Genomic DNA, 14,755 nt, shown 5'->3' with positions numbered 1-14,755 from the left:
GTCAAACAGCATGGATGCTTCGAGGAAAATAAAGAAAGTTATGCAATCCTATGGTCCGTAGATATTGTTTAATGTTGCAAGTTATGACGCAAGAAGTTGATACACTGTCGTTGAGGGTATCAGAAGGGATAAAAGAAGTCACGGTGTATGTCGGTAAGTCATTGGCAAATATCATTTTTCAGGTTATTATCTTCAATAAAAAGAAATAAAACCACCCAAAGATAAACATACCTCTTAATAATCAATTTAAAAATCCCCCAATTCAAAATCTCACTCGTAATGACATGAGTTCTAATTTACACAATGTCTAAGGATTTCAATAGATGCACGTAAAACTTTTAAAATTACAAGAGCTTTTAAGCACATCACATATCACTTTTGCATTTTTTTAAAGGAAATCCATGAGGAATCACTTCTCCTTATTCTCCCATGGGCTTCATAGGGCTTTACTTCAAGACAGACAGAGGACAAAAGTACAAATTCGTTAGAAACCCAAAACAATGACATCGCAAACGACACAAAGATCCTTCGCCTTCCCTCCTTCCTTCTGTTTTGTCCTTCATGCTTCTCTGCAATCTCCCCTGCTGCTGGTTCAGTCGATCAAATGGACATCTTCCACCCGGCCGCCGTAGCCAACAATCTTTTGTTTATTTACGTTTCGTTGGCGATTTAACAATATTGAATCTGCTACTAATTTGACACGAAGAGAGACATCGAACGAGAAAAGACACACTACTTTTAAGTCTAGAAGCAAATTTTCCAGTAACTGAAGCAACTCAAAGGTTCGAGACCAGTCCCCATTTCGAGATGGGTCCTATTGTTACTTGTTCGGAAGTGCAGAGAAAGAGCCGACTTTGGAGCTGTGACTTTGAGCTGAGGTCTCCCTCGGAGCCGGAGCTGCCATCGGAGAGGAACAGAGAGAGATGAGCTTCTCAAAGAAGAGCTTAAAGATCCCGACTTTGATCTGGCCCCTCCTCGGAGGAAGCCTTGCTTTTGGCTTCCGATTTGGCTTGATGATCTCAGCTCCATTCCCCATTGCTTTTCTGATTGAGATCTCTTTCTGGTCTGAAGAAGAGCAACAAGAGATTGAATCGGCAAAAAGCTTGAGAGGAAGAGAGAGGGAGGATGTGGAAGTTGATTGAAGAAATGAGGATGCTGCGTATTTATATGTTGGCGGCGTGCGCGCGCGCGAACAGAGGAATCACTTCTCCTTCTTCTCCCATGTGGTTCACAGGGCTTTACCAAAAGACAGGCAGGGGACAAAAGTACAAATTCTTAGAAATGACGATGCTGCCTATTTACGCTTATAACACAAGGGAATGAAAGATCCACTGAGAAAAAGAGAAGGGTAGCAGACCAATCCTGTCTTTTGTTTATTTTTATTTATTTATTTATCATTATTTTTTGGACAAGCAAAGTCGGCGCAAACCTTCTCAGTAAACTAGAAGACTTGAAAGAGTTGGGTCATTCATTCATTCAATTTCTATTATTCGAGACTGGGCCCCAAAGCTTCGGCACTTAATTAATTTCCAAGAAATTTACAGATGTGGGTCAAAAGTCCGATGGGGGTGGACATTATGAAGATATCAATCCTTATCATGGATAAAATTAAATGGACATTTTGTACTAAGACGAAAGCTAATAGAGGGGATATAGTTTTGTGGACTAAAAGAGTTCAACATCCACAAAGAAAGAAATTATAGCATAGTAGCACACGTCTTAGTTTAATAACTAGAAGATTTCATGTTCGATCCTCATAATATAACTATTCCTATCACTTTATAGCTATTGAGATTTCTATTTAATTGTAATTATTACTTCATAAGCCTTTCTCGTAATAAAAAAGAATTCATTATCTGCAGTGCAATGTAAACATTTATTTCCTAATCAACTAAAACTGTCAATGATGGAAAACTAAAAAATTCTCAGTCTTTGCATGGGAAGGAGCTCTAACTGAATAAATTTCATTTAAAGTTGATGCTGTCAATTTCAAGAGACAATATTACATGACACGATATCTTTAAAAGCTCTTTTTTAATGTTAAGTTTGTTTGTTCGATCGTACAATTTTTCTCCAGTGAGGTATGTACTTACATGTGAACAGTATACGAAATCCACGTCTCATTTAAGAAAAGAAAATTGATGTTTTATTATCACTACTTCCTTTCGTTGGGCCAACAATCATGAGACGGTTACAAGCCGAAAGGAAAGCATGAGGTTGTTTATTAGATTGCACATTCATTTGGTATGCTGGCCTCTCTCTAATAAGTCAACTTCCACAATTCATTAGCTCTCCCTAGCTGTATTTGTCGTCTTTGCTTGCTTTTTTTTTTTTTTTAATTTTTTGGTTATAGTCTTGCTTGCTAAGTTGTGGGAGTTAGGACATATTTTCTTAAAGAAATAAAATCAAAGGGCATGACGCTTAGGAAAATCTCCTTTCTTTATCCTTCTCTTTTACTATTAGTACAACAGCTAAGGAAAAGATGGAGAACGAAAATTAGAGAATTCACCAACATTAGTTAATTTAAGTTGTTCGACACTTGTTTCGTTTAAACAGATCTTGGATTCAAATCCTTGTAAATGCAGAAAATTCACACCATGAGCGCTTTACTATTTAGTGGGCCGACCAGACTCAACTGGATTAATTTGAGCACAATTGAACTTCCAAATACCATGATTGACATTGAAAATGAGAGAGAATTCTATAATCTTGTGGTCGGTGGATAAATATTTAAGTAGGTACACACCCACGCGTTGTGTGAAGTATACGATATTGAGGGAAAAAAACGTTACAAAGGATAACTAAAATGGATGTGATAACTAAATATTTTTTTTCCCATTTTTTCCATTTTTTTCGATAGTGACTGGGGCAAGTGCCCATCCCATGTTTCTAATTTCTTCCGGCAGTGGAGACTATAACGCATTATGCGCCGTCAGAATCTCATAATAATCCCAAAGAAGAGGGGACCAATTCTGACGTCATCATATTAACTGCCCCCCAAAGGAAAAAAACACTGACATCATCTCCGTTGTTGATTTTTTATTTTTATTTTTTTGGGTAGATAGTTATTAGTTTATTTATTGAGTTTTGCTATTTCAGCAGCCGAATAAGATGCGTCGGCAGGACCTCCAGTCATGTCAAAAAGCATGATATGATGTTCCGATTCAATAAATAAATAAATAGGGGAGAGGGTACCTTTCTATTTTGAAATTAACTACTCACACTATTTCTAATGCTAGTCTCTCTTTGAATCTCTAATTATTATTTTGGTTGTTGGAGGAGTTAGAAGATCGGGAATATGGATTTTGGAGGAAAGTTCAGGTTCAACATATAGTATCCCAAACGATTAATTTGGTTTGAATCGGCCATTTTTTTATTGAAGAAGAGATGAAGAAATTTGTGTGAAATTGGAGTAGAAGTTGATAATTGAGTGTGAAGTTGAAGTGAAAAATTTCTTAAAATTGAAGTGGAAAATGGGATATTTATATAGTTTTCTTAAAAAATATATATACTTAAAAAATATTTAAGGCCATTGGGGTTCTACGACCAAAAACTTGACCATTGAAGATTTTATTAAATATATATATATATAAATAAAGGGTAGGGGAGCAGCCGCGTGGGGCCCACCGTCGCCACGCGGCAGTTCCTCACATGTTTCTCGGATGAGAGGCGCCCCAGCGGGGCGCTGCGTGGCGTTTCTCCTATGGGGAGAGACCCCAGCTGGGGCTTACTCTTATTATTGATGATTAAAAAACGTAATATAGGAATTATTCTTTTTCTTTTTCTTTTTCTTTTTTTCTTTGTGGATGATGGGAATTGTTCTAATTTCTTTTTCGGTGGAGAGAATTGTTCTTTGTTATACGGTTGATGGACAAATATTTGAGGTTTTCAGCTCTTTCCTTGAAAATTACGAAGACCGTCTTCGTGGCGAACGAAGGGGGACGGGACGCGGCTCATTGACTTATTATAGGACAGCTATTGACGGGCACTTTGGTTAGCACGGGAGTCTCTCCGCGCGAATCCTGCTTATAAGAGACTCGTTATCATATACCTACCGAATCATCCGAAGCATCGATCCCAAAAATTCCCGAATAAGGCCATTCAATCCGATTGTAGAGAGCAGTTTCTGCTAAAATTCGAGCAGTTGGGCAACTGCTTATTAGATTACAGTTCGCGATAATGAGGATGCTAATTAAACGGGCGTATGATGGCTTGGGTGCTATCAATTGATCAGATGACTCTCGAGCCTCGAATTTTTTCGGATATATATTAGTCTGATCAGAGCAAGAACCTGATAAGAAGAGAGGCGGGCATGGTAGAGGGATGACGAGTCCAGCTTTCGTAGGTTCATTTTAGTCTGCTTGATATTTATCGTATATAAGCGACCCAGCATTGACAATTAAATTCTATGTCAACACCGGCATGGGATCAACATACTCATACTCATACTAGCTAGCTAAAATTTTCTAGATTAACTTACAGCTAAGGATGAAGCTTAATAAATAGCAACAATATGTGCATTGAGTAACGTGAATTATAGTTGTATTGATGATCATCCACGTCATGAGATCGGAATACCGCTAATAGAAAGATCATCCACGTGCTTAAATAGTTCTTTCTTTATATCTCCTATCCTAATGAAATAAGCGAGTCCCCGACCTTCTTCTAGATTTCGGAAATAGTTTGCCGTTGTTCTAAAATACAGTTACCCCATCGAGTTCGATGTAGTTAAAATTAAGCTTATGATAAGGACGAGGGCCTATAACCCATGACCAGGCTCGAAGGCCCATCACTCGAAGAGCGCCTGTCTATGTGGCCCATCAGATCATGAACAACTAATACTATGTACATCTCTCTCTCTCTCTCTCTCTCTCTCTCTCTCTATATATATATATATATATATATATGAAAGCAAGGTACGAGGTGAGTTCGGTCAAATGGCCTTAGACTGCTCCATTTATGAATGAAATTTTCTTGATTTTTTTTAGTTTTTGAAATTTTAAATTTATCTTTGATTATAAAATTAGCAATAAAATCCTCTAAAATAATATTCCATTAAAAAACTGAAAATATTATAAAATCTTTTTGATACTACAGTAATCTTCAATTGAAGGTAATATGAATATTTTAAATGGACTTTCTACGTTTTTAATTTTTAAAATTTTCGAAATTATATTTAATAAAATATTTTTAGAAGTTATCTTATCATAAAATTTGATTTCTTGATTTCTTTAATTTTCATATATTATTTAATAATCTTAAATTTCTAATGTGAAAATTAATATTTCATCCCATATGGCCTTATAAGGTTCCGTTTCTGAATAAAATTTTCTTATTTTTTGAGTCTTTTAAAATTTTAAATTAAAATTTGCCAAAAAAAATCAAATCGCATTCATAAAGCCATTCCCTACAAACTGTAATTGCAACTCTGCAGCTCTCCCTTCGAGCACGGTAGAGCACCTTACAGAAAGGTATCACCAGTTCTTTCCTTAGCCAACTTCAATAAGGTTTTCTATATGCATTTCGTTGTTAATCATTATGTTGAGTTTGAGTTTTCTCGATTGATTCACTTTCAATTGGGTCTTTGCATAGCGATGGGCAATTGGACCCTCTAATTTGTTACTTGGTCAGAGTTCTCTATTTGTTGCTTGCTCTAAGTTCTCTTTGAGCAAAAGGTAAGTAGGGGTAGGACACTTTACATAAAGTTGCCCCCAATCCTTTTCCTTACTGCTCTGTTGGCCTTGTAGCCAATTTTTATAAGCTTTCCCGTTTGTGGTGCATCGTTAATTTGGTGCTGCTTACTGCTCTGAGTTTCCCATAAATGCTTTCCTGGTGGTGTAATTAGTTTCTTTTTGGCAGTTGCATTTACTATTCAGTGGTAATTGGCTCAGATTAGATTTTTCCCGAGTTCTTCGGTTGATGATTCACTTTCAGTTGGCTTTGTATTTAATTGGGAATTGGATGGTTGTTCCTTGCTGTGTTTATTTTCTTTATAGAGATTATGTAGTGGTCAAAGTGATTTTACCAGTGAAGTTATTTCTAATTCCTTTTTGTCTTTTTTCCTTTGTTTTTATTTTTCTTGTCGCCTGCTTATTTAGCTTTACTTTAAATTCACTTTCAATTCGATAAATCTCATATTTTGGTTTTTTACCCTGCTTTAGTATCTCAGTTATAGCCATAACATACCCCAAAGAAAAAGAGAATTTATAGACATATATCATGAAACAAGAATCGAGAATATGTAGGGGCTGAATACTTGCTTGAGCTCGAGTATTTAGAATAATAGTCCTCTTTTGTTTTCAGGGAAACTCTGTTTCATAAATATAGCATTTGGTAGGTCTGCTAACGATGTCACCACCTCGTCAAAGGAAAACTCCTTTGGCCACTATTTCAGTCGGGATAGGTTCGAATCAACCCCGTTCGCATCCTGGACGACCGGAGCCTATGTCCACTAGGATGAATACGAGCAATGCTTGCTTGCCAACAACTCCCAAACATGTATCGCCTCAAATAGAAACCACTAAACATAACAGTACCTCAGCTGCCCCTACACCAGCCGATTCAATAACTGGAGGTTCATTTATTTTTCGTATTTACTCTTTTTTTTTTCATATTCTAATAACCTGTTCATATTTTATATGTTAACTTTCTTAATATTCATAGGTTCCACCTCTAATACTAGAAAGAGAGGTTGTGGTCTGGCAAGGGGATTTGAGGTCATGAAACGACTTAAGGGAGGCGACAAAATTGACGGGGTCATCATTACTGAAGATAGTTATAAACCGGTAGGCCCAACCGAGAAAATTTTTAAGATGGAGTTAGGTGTAATCACTCGGTTACTAGCACCGCTTCGAGTTCTAGGATGTTTTATTTTCAGATTTTAAGTAGAAACATGACTTGTTAGGCTTATATTTTTTTTTGAACATTTTAATGTTATTGCTTGAATGTACATATTAATATATCTTTTGATGTTTTTCATTTTAGTTGGAAACGTATCTATATTTTTTTCCCAAATAGTTCGATTATAATGCTCTAATTAGGCTTATAATTACAATATTTGATGTAATTTATTGAGACAAATTACTTATAGAAATCTACAAACGAAACAAATTTGATGAAAAATCTGTCAAAATAATTTTTTGAGTTTGAGAATTAATATTTTTATTTTTAATAATATATTAATTAATTTAATTATGAATTTTTAATTATTATTTTTTTTCATAATGATGTCGTGGCAAAATTTCGGTGTATTTTATCACAGAATATTTCAATCACAAAATTAAAATTTGAATTTTCATGACGAAATGTGGCTTTTGCCATGAAATTACTTTAATATTATGATGTTTTATTTTGTCACAATAAATCCATTTATGACTACAAAATTAAATTCGTCATAATAAATAGTAATCTATTGTGGCAAAATATTATTTTGTCAAGATAAACTTATTATGACGAGCTTATTGTAACGAACTTTATGACAAAAGAATTTTGTCACAAGAAACATTTCGTGACAAAAAATGACCATATTGTGACAAAATATTTTGTGACAATATATTGATATTCTTGTAGTGGATGCATTAGTTTTTGCAATATATACTAGAAAATAATTGTGCTTCTCTCATTACCTGAACTTTTGGTCGCGTAGAATTCTAATTAACAATTAAGTTCAATAAAAAATAAGTGTTTTGGAATATAGTGAAAATTCAGTTATTTTCTCCAATATAATTTAGATAATAGTAATATAGTTTCAATTAAATAAAGAACAAATAAAATTTTCATATTCAGATTACGATAAATTAAATTGAACTTAAGGTAGTTATATATACTTGAACTTAATATTATCATAACTATGAATTTCCTAATAATATTCTTTAATTTCAAGAAAACTATTATATTAATTAACTATAAAGATTTATTATCTAATAATGACTTTTAATTCCAATAGAATTTTTAAACTTAAAGTTATCCCAAAATGAAAAAGATTTCTAAAATAAAAGCTTTTACCATCTCAATATCAATATTTTATATTCACAATCTACAAAGAACACACTTTGGGGCTGCAAACAAAAATATCTTCTTTAGAAACTCTTCTTCTTTTTTTTCCAATTAGTTTGTTTACTCAATTGTGCGATTTTTCTCCAGGGAGGTGTCTTATGGTTTTTCTTACTGAAAAATTCGTAATTTGCTATCTCTACTTCCTTTTGTTATAATAACAATTAATTATGGGATTGTTTAGGGAGATTGCGCATTCATTTCGTATATTGCCCTCCAATAAGTCAAAATACACAAATAATTAGTAGCTTTCCCCTAGCTTTATTTTTAGTGGCAAGGAATGTTTTGCTTGCTGGAGTTTTGGAAGTTGGGACAATATCTTTCTTTCATAGAAAAGAAGTCAAAAAGATCACATGACGACCAAGTTGGGAAAATCTCCTTTCCATTCCCGTCCCTTTAAATAATTTATTTATCATTATCCACATCAACATCATCAACACCGACATCCTCAAACACCAACATCATCAACATCATCATCATCATCATCATCATCATGATGCAAATGTTACGAAATAGAGGGAAAACAAAATGAGGGAGAATCCTACAATCCTATGGTTGGTGGATTGATATTTAATGTGGTGAGCCGCACCACGAAGATTGATACGATGGCTGTAGAGGGTATCCAAAGAAATATAAAAGCGCCATGATGGCGAACCATTGGCATACATATATTTCAATTTCTTTTTATTTTTTAGGAAAAAAACCTACATATGTAAGCTCCAATATTTTTCATCACTTTGATTTTTTTTTTATAACGAAAGCATGAATCTAGCTGGAAATAGGAGAAATGAGGATGTGGATACTGAATATTATTCCGCTGCTAAGAATCGAACTGGGATCATTTGGATGCTCGATTGATGAGTGTTATTAGATTGGACATCTTTCTATGAATATTTTCTTTCTTTTAGTCCTCTGTGGACATTTGGCAGTGCCCATGCTTCTAATATCTTCCGGTTATGGAAAATCAGAAAACATATAAACAGAGGGGACCTCCAATGTTTTTTTTCTTCTTCTTCTTTTTTCCCTTCAAAGAGCATAATTTCTGACGGCGACTGTGCAGACAAATACTAAAAGAAAGACAGAGAACAAAAACACAAATCCCTAAAACAACAAAACAGTACATTCCCAAAAAGTCACATTAACTGAAATGTCTGAATTTGAAAGATCCCCCCTCCCTCTGTTTTCTCACACATGCTTCTCTGCAAACTCCCCTGCTGCCGACCCAGTTGATCATATGGAAATTCCCATCCCGCCCGCCAAAAACCTTCAGTTTATTTCGTTTCTCTGTCAACGACTTGACAATCTTGAATCCGCTTCTACTTCGACATGAAGAAAGACATCTCTCTTTTTTTCTTCTTTTTTTTTAGCAAAAAAACTCTACTAGCAAACTTTACAGCAAATGAAGCAACTAAAAAATGGTTCGAGACTGGCCCGGATTTTCAAAGTGGGTCCAACGATCGTTATCCGTTCGGGAGCGTGGACACAGAGCCCACTTTGGAGCTGGGCCTGCGACTGGGAGGTGAGGTCTCCCTCAGAGCCGGAGCCGCCACCGGAGACGAACAGAGAAAGAGGCGTCGGAGCTCCTTTGAGAAGAGCTTAAAGATCCTGACTTTGATCTGGCCTCTTCTTGGGGGAAGCCTTGATTTCGGCTTCCGATTTGGCTTTGTCACGTATGCTCCATTCCCCATTACTTTTCTGGTTGATCTCCCTGAATCGAATCAGAGCAAAAGCAATGAGCTCGAGAGGGGGGGGGGGGGGGGGGGGGGGGGGGTTGGGGTGGTGCGTTGATTGAAGAAAATGCGGAGAGGTGTGGGAGGATTATATCATATAATTTATATGCGTAAGAACCACGCACTCGGAAAGAAACTCATAATAATTCCAGAAGAGGTGGGGACCGCTCACGTCATCATCCACCCAAGCTGAGACGTCATCGTGCACATAATTAAGATCTCATATTAGGATTAATCATGACATTTACATTTTTTAAAAATATAGTACAGCCTCTAAAAATTAATACATAAAGACACCATTTTTATATTTTTTTCTTAAATATAATACGACCTTTTAGAGTGTAACACAAGAATGCACGAATTTTACATTTTTTTATAAATATAGCGCTACATTTAGATTATAATATAGAAATGCACGATCTTCTTTTATAACATGCTAGAATCGCAATTAAACTTTAAAATCATATTTTTCTGAAGGTCGTATTATATTTAAAAAAAAAAGTATGAAGGTCGTGTTTTTTTTATGTGATTAACCCTCTCATATTAAGTCAAATAAGATATGGTTAGATGTTCCGAGAAAGAGACAACTTTTCTGAGAAGTTTTATATAAAAAAAAAAAAGAAGGGAACCCTTTTGTTTTGAAATTAACTTATTATTATTATTATTAATTTCAGGAAAATAAAACGTAATATGGGAATGTTCTTTATTATACGGTTGACGACCGAATGTTTCAGGCTTCCCTTGAAAATTACGAAAACCGTCTTTGTGGCGGACGAAGGGAACGGAACTGGTCGGGGACACGGCTCATTGACTTATTAGGACATAAAATGACCGGCATTTTGGTGCGGGACGGGAGTTTCTTGCCGCAATTAATCCAGCTTATACGCGATTCATAATTATACCCCGAATCATCTAAAGCTTCGATCCCAAAAATTCCTGAGCAGACTAAAGCTCGAGCAGTTGGGCATATGATGGCTTGAGTTTTGTCAATTTGGATGAATTTTGAAATTTTTGGGGATCTATTAGTCCAAGAGCAAGGACCTGACAAGAGGGGGTTATGGTAGAGGGATGATGTGTAGAACTTCTTTTAGGTTCATTTTAGGATGCTCGATGGTTCAAGATTTACCATATATGAGCAATATGGCATTGACAGTTGAATTCTATCTCAAGCAAGCACGTATACACTGGGTACCCAAGTCCACATCTAACTCGTACATTTGGCACGGCAACCCTCTGGTGTGTATATATATGCATCGAGTAACGGGAATTATATTTGTATTGATCATCCACATCGCGAGATCAGAATATTACTAATAGAAAAATCATTCGCGTGCTTAGTTTCCTTAATATCTCCTATATATCTAATATATATATATAATAAGGGAGTAATGACGTTCTTTAAGATTCGGGAAATAGTCACTGTAGTTTCGAGAAGCAGTTACAACGTCGGGTAAAAACAATAATTTTTTTACCAACAAAATATCATTAATTTTAGCCTCTGCTGTATGGATGCGGACCTCCAGCCCATGACCAGGCCCAAAAAGGCCCACCGCCCATCAATTCATGAGCATCTATTACTATTACTATGCATGTAACTGTGTATATATATATATAACGACAATTTACTTGGCCGCATAACAAATGATATTGAGTACATAATAAATACTTAAAAAAAATTTACATATGAAAAAAATTAAAAACAAAGATAATAATTAAAAAAATTAATAAATATAATTAATGTATGAAAATTCAAAACTCACTATATAATAATCAAAAGAAAATTAAAAGAATATAGGAAAAATTAAAAAATAAAAAATAATTAAAATTTATTTTGGTGCATAATAAATGAAACAGAATGTATAAGAAATGCTTAGAAGAAATTTCAAAAAATATGAAAAAAGAAAATTTAAAAATAAAGATAATAATTAAAAAAATTAATAAATACAATAATGTATCTAAATATCCTTCTCAGTATATAATAATTAAAAGAATATGAAAAAATTCAAAAAAAAATAAAGAATAATAATAATAAATATTTAATAAAAAGAAAATTAAAAACAAAAGATAATAAACAATAAAATAATATTAAAATAAAATTAAAAAGTAAAAGCTATTCCTCCATCCCCTCTGCTCTCTCTCTCTCTCTCTCTCTCTCTCTCTCTCTCTCTTCACTCCGCTCGCCGGCTCGAGTCATCATAACCAGAGGATTGAATTCGATCGAAATTGGAGAAATTTCGCTCGACTCCAATTGAAGAAATGCGGCCTCCGCCGCGGCACGGCAACGACTCCTCATCCTCCGGAAACACCTTCTACAAAGAGGAAGCCGACAAGCGACAATGATTCCCCAGCAATGACCCTTCCCTTGCTTCTTCCTCTTCTTCGTCTTCGTCTGCTCCTTCCACTACTCTTCGCTTCCCGGTAAGATCCGCTACTCCCAGAGAGCATAAACCCCAAAAAGCAGGTGGAGGGGCGGTGGTTGAGGTAGGTTTAGTGTTTGGGTTAGAAATGAAGAGAGGGTGTCGTGATCGGTGGCAAAATTGGAGGTGTATTTCCTCATGTGCACCTTGCGGTCACCCCAAGAAGGTTCGATTCGAGTGGTCAGTAGGGTGCCATAAGAGATCGCCAGCGGAGATTAGATCCGTTGGGTCCGGACCTATTCGTCGCTGAAGATCACTCGCACACACACACACTCTCTCTCTCTCTCTCTCTCTAATGTGAAGAAAAATTACGAATTTTTCAGTAAGAAAAACCATAAGACACCTCCTGGAGAAAAATCGCACAATTGAGTAAACAAACTAATAGAAGGAAAAAAAAAAAAAGAGTTTCTAAAGAAGATATTATAGTCTCTGTTGAAATTGATTGTCATCGATTTTAAATGAAATTTCTTCAATTACAGCTCCTCCAATGGAGACTGAGACTGTTTAATATTTCATTTAACAGTTTTTGACGTAGCATGGTCGGCTTCATTTTAGAGTACATGGGTCAGAATCAGCAACGCAACCTTTCCGAGAATGACCTCATGAAGTCATTCTTGAATATGCCAACTTTAGAGAGCTTAATGCGCTTCCCGCTGAATGCAAAGTGTTGCCTGCACCAGGATTGAATCGCTAAATGTCATCGGGAAGACAAACTGGAAATCAGAGAAAACAGGAAGAGCAAGTAAGCTGTAAGATATCCTAACAGCAGACAGCCGTAGATAATGCAGGACTCTTCGGGCACAATAACAGGTATGCCAGTGCTACGTGCTTCGGTCCTTCGTACTTGGGGAAGGACAGGTCCTCTTGATGCTATGATGGCATATGGACCGAACTGTTTGACGAGGTTCCAATCCCAGCTCACGTGTGTTCATTCGTAATCGGAAACTGATACTCTAAAGATGATGGCTTTATTATAGTATTGATACTTGGGATCGGATCATTAAGAAAACAAATTTAACAGGAGAACTTGATCAAAATCGATCTTCTTCATGGAAAGCATGACATATTCTACTCGAGAGAAGATAGTTGCGGATTTGTGATTTTGACAATGATTTGTATGATCCGTTTCTTTGAGCACCCGATTAATGTGCTTGTATATGGAGAACGCGATAAACATATGATATGACTAATTCGATTGTGCTTCCCACACAGACAAATTCGACCAGTTGGGTTGGGTTGGTCCTGATACGATAGTCATCCCGATTACGAGTAGATTAGTGATCATACAATGGACTGATAGTCGTGAATGCAGAGTAAAGAGACGGTTCCAATGGTTCCTTAAGGGACTCAAGTAAAGGCTTGGTCTGCCTCTGAGCCCATCGAAGAAATAGTGTCGGGCCACTCCTCTGAGCCTGGTGAGTCCAGGAAGGAACAATGCGACGTTTTTCGTGATTTCGATCTTGAACAGCTCCAGGCTCTAGGGACCTGCTAAAAAGGGAACCCGCCTTTTGTTCCCGATCCCTCTTTTTGATTCTTAAATGAGTAAAATGTGAAGCATGAAGACGAGATATGCAACCCTTATATGGCCTTCGTGCCCAGAGCCTAGAACATCAAAACTGCGTGGAACTAGATGTTGAACATTCATTCCGAATCTGCAAATACATTGGCTAGGCTTATGAGAAAAATTAAATAAGTAATATAATAGAGATATCATCTTTTAATTTGCACATAAAGATATTATGTTCGATCCCTCATCATCTGACTTGTACAAGACCCATAGATCTAGCTGTTAATATGAATTTAGGACAATAACACCCTCTCCCTATTTTAAAAACGCGAATGATATTTATTTATAAGTGTGCTTTTATCTATTCAATTATCATTTTACATAAATTATATTGTATGTCGCTTAACAAATGCTACTGGCAACACGCAAAGCACGTGTAAATGACATGTTACGTACAAAGTTATTATGAATGCCCATTCCATTCTTAAGTTGGATGCTGGAATTAGATATGGTCTTTAGATGCTTAGCTTTATGTGGTGCATTAGCCATTAGGGTGGGGTTGCTTGAATACGATATAAAACGCAAACTCAATGTGGCCTTTTGCATCCTAATTGCCAGGGAAACCAGATCTCATGAAGCTCAACATCTTTTCGAGTTTCAGCGAAATCGTTCTTCAGGATTTGGATCGATAATTAACCTATTTGGAAATCTCCAAATCGACCCTCTTACAAATATCTCTTAATTAGAAGTTGATTTTTTCGTCCCGCCCAAAAATGCTTTGTAATTTTGTCAATATATGAAACGACTTAGTTGCTGAACCCCCACACAAAGACGGCCTCTATTATTTTGCAGGGAAAGTGCGGAAAGCCTGAAAAAATTCGGCCATTAATATTACGTTCTTTTTTTCAGAAATTGATAACGGTTATTATTTGTTAACATCAAGTTATAATCATAAAAAAAGGTCCCTTTTAGCTTCACCTGATGAAATAAATCGTAACAAAAGACCTGCATTCCGATTTTTCCAATCAACCACACTATTAATAAATTAA

At 35.9% G+C, this 14,755-nt stretch overlaps 1 long non-coding RNA gene across 1 annotated transcript; it reads left to right on the top strand.

Moving 5' to 3' along the window:
* Window positions 1-11,903: 11,903 nt before the first annotated feature.
* Window positions 11,904-13,424, top strand: LOC116194758. The gene is made up of 2 exons (XR_004154521.1): window positions 11,904-12,200; window positions 12,723-13,424. It is a non-coding gene; the product is annotated as an uncharacterized LOC116194758 (long non-coding RNA).
* The last annotated feature ends 1,331 nt before the right edge of the window (window positions 13,425-14,755 follow it).

This window comes from Punica granatum, chromosome 2 (assembly GCF_007655135.1).
Source record: "Punica granatum isolate Tunisia-2019 chromosome 2, ASM765513v2, whole genome shotgun sequence".
In the NCBI taxonomy this organism is placed as follows: domain Eukaryota; kingdom Viridiplantae; phylum Streptophyta; class Magnoliopsida; order Myrtales; family Lythraceae; genus Punica; species Punica granatum.
The sequence above is the reverse complement of the archived record's forward strand: the minus strand, read 5'-3'. Positions and strand labels throughout refer to the sequence as shown.